Source organism: Pteropus vampyrus, unplaced genomic scaffold, assembly GCF_000151845.1.
Source record: "Pteropus vampyrus isolate Shadow unplaced genomic scaffold, Pvam_2.0 Scaffold479, whole genome shotgun sequence".
NCBI lineage: Eukaryota > Metazoa > Chordata > Mammalia > Chiroptera > Pteropodidae > Pteropus > Pteropus vampyrus.
In genome coordinates, this window is record NW_011889260.1 from 263519 (window position 1) to 266824 (window position 3306).

The following is a 3306-nucleotide window of genomic DNA, read 5'->3' on the forward strand; positions in this document are numbered from 1 at the left end:
GTGCGTGCGTGGCAAGTGCTGATACAATTCTCTCTGACCTACACCTAATTTTAGATGAAGAAATAGAGGTCCAGAGAGTTTAAGTGATGTGTCCACTTCAAAATGGTACTAGAACCCAGGCCTCATGATTTCTAGTCCTGTGCTCTTACTGTGCATTCTTAAACAACAATAGTTTCCCTAGTTTTAGTAGATCAGTCCGAAGGACTCATTGGCTCTGGGATCATGTGCCTGTCCGTTGGAGCAATCACAGTTGCTAAGGGGATGGTGTAACAATTGGTCAGGCCAGGGGTTAGGGCATATTACTAGAGGAAGGGGGAAATGAGACTCCTTGCCAGAGTACCAAAAATGAGTGCTATGCCAGTTCATCATAGATAATAAAAACTTGTCTCCAAATTCTCACTTATTCTTGCTTGTCCTTGGGCTTCAGCTCAGTGTTCTGACTCAGAGCCTAATGCTTCCTGCCAGGAAGTGATTTCAGCTCTGGGGAAAAGCAAGCATTTCCTTGGATTGATAAAAGAAACTGCTGGGGATGTTCTTCCCTGACATTTGCTAAGAGTAGATTCTTCTATAATGAGGGATGAAAAATAAGTGTCCTAGGAGACTGATTATGGGACCAACTCTGAATCCCAGCCCTGGAACACAATTTGAGACATGATCTTGACCTTAATATGGATTAAGTTTATAAGATAGTCAGCAAAATTAATAATTTCAAAATGTTTTTGACAGTAAACATAAAACATAAATTATTTAGGTAATGTAGTAATTATTGAAACTTTCAGTGGCCAGAAAGAAAGAGGTTTGGGTTTATTTGCTGAGAAAAATTCCTTGCAGGGTCCCTTGGGGCAATGTGTGATAGTGTTTGATCCTTGATCTGACAGATTAAGAAAGCTTCAGGCATATGATTCTCACTGTACAAAAACCCTTAATGGAGACTGGTTGAGAAAACAAAAGAAAAGAAGCATGTAACATATAACTGAATTGTCACTTTAGAGAGTCATTTTTTTTTTTGTTGAATTTGTGTTAATATATCAGTAGCCCTCAAGGAAGCAGCCTGGCATAGTAGAAACATGTAGACTTTGTGGACTCAGATGTACTTGCAAAGCATAATTTTCAAAAAGTTAAAAATATAATGCTCATACAAATACATATTGAGCATGTGTCAAAGATTAATTAGAGAGGCGTTATGGGCTGAATTGTGTTCCACCAAAATTCCTATAATGAAATCCTAACCTCAGTACTGCAGAATGTGACTATATTTGGAGACAGATCTTTTAAAGAGGTAATTGACATTAAATGAGGTCATAAAACTGGGGCCCTAATCCAGTATAACTGGTGTCTTTATAATAAGAGGAAGAGACATCAGGGGTGCACATGTACAGAGAAAAGGCCATATGAAGAGGCAGCAAGAGGGTGGCCAACTGCAAACCATGGAGACAGGACTCAGAGGAAACCAATCCCACCAACACCTTGATTTTGGACTTCTAGCCTCCAGAATGTGAGAAAATAAATTTCTGTTGTTTATAGTCTACCCAATTTGTGGTATTTTGTTATGGCAGCCCTAGGGAAATAAAAGAGAGAACGAGCAGGAAGGCAAAGTTGGTTTCAAAGAGAATGGCAGAGACTGATCTATACAGTCAGTGATAATGAGAATGCTGGAGTAAGATCACTAAGTTAGATACACAACTGGTTAGTGTCCTTCGGGTCTATATAACTATAATCTTTGAGTTTACCTTCTTAGACAACAATCATTTGCATCTTATCAGTTTTCTACAAGATGAAATTCTTGAGGCCTAATTAATATAAAATAATAATCAAACATAGTCATATTGTCCTAGAGCAGAGTTTCTCAACAGTGGCAATATTATCATTCTGGACTGGACAACTCTTTATTTTGGGAGCTGTCACATGCAGTATAGATGTTCAGCCACATCCCTGGCCTCTACCCACTAGATGGCAGTAGTATCGGCTCCTCCATCCACTTGTGACAATTGAAAATGTTTCCAGGCATTGTCAAATGTCCACTGTGGCGTGGGCAAAATTGTCCCCAGTTGAGAACCATTTTTCTAGTATAACTTTGAATTGAATACTCAAAGCCACCTTTCTGCCTTCCAAGTTTTAAATAAATGTTATTAACAGTGTTCAAATCCCTGCCCTGCCCCATGCTGTGTGTTTTTGGTCTGTTTTTAAAAATCTCTCTGAGTTTCAGTTTCTTCATCTGTAAAACTGAGCAAATACACTTTTACCTCAGAGGTTTGCCTGAGGATAAAATGAAGCTACATGTGCAAAACTCAAGTCACATAGTTGGCCTCATGCTGCCTTTTAAGAGGCATGTTCATACATCCGTGGCCCCAGAGGGCAGAAAACACCTTGGGACCACTTCAATGGGTGGATCACAATCATCCACGTTTGTGCTTCAGGGGACTGCAGGTTGGTTCTGAGCACTGAGAAGCCAGGTTCCCACACTGGGTCTGGGCACCTCACCTCACCACTCTGGGCAGGGAGAGGAGTGGGTGGTCTTTATGAGAGTTAGATGAAGAGAGGAGAGTGGAGTTACTCTTTTTTTTACCCTTGGCCACCAAATGTGCCAGCTCTCTCCTCTCCTAACCCAGTGGCAGTTGTGAACCCCTCCACTGCTTTCTGCCTGCACTCTGGGCCCTCCTTACTCTCTCTCCTCTGCCGTAGGCAATCAAGAGTGCCAGAGTATGTAGGATAAAAATGCTATCCTGTTTTCCTCATAAATTATGAGAATCAAATATAATAATTTTTTTTTTTTTTTTTATAGTGGGGACAGTACTTATGAGCTATGTTCTGGGAGGAACCCAGGCTTGTTTCTTACAGAAATGTTTAATAAACAAATATTTAATAAAGCCCTACTCTCCGCCAGGCATGACTCTAGGTACTGATGATACATACATCAGAGAACAAAAGAAGCAAAAACATCCCTTTCTTCTTTTGCAGGGAGACTGAGGGTAAACAAAATAAGTTAATGTGTTAGTTGGTGAGAGGTGGTCTGGAGAAAAATAAAGCAAGGAAGAGAGGAAATGTGGTAGCCAGCTCCACATGGCCTCCACCCCTGTGTAGTCCTGTCTCACATCGTGCCAGGGTTGGTCTGCGTGACCAATAGAATGTGGCAGAAATGGTGGTATGTCACACCCAAGATTAGATTGTAGGAGGCTGGCTTCCTTCTTGGGCTCTCAGATCACTCCCTCTGGGTGGGAGGAAGCTGGTTGCCTTGCTGTGAGGACCCTTGGGCGGCATTTGGGGAGGTCCGCATGGCCAGGAGGTGAGATATTCAACCAAAAGCCA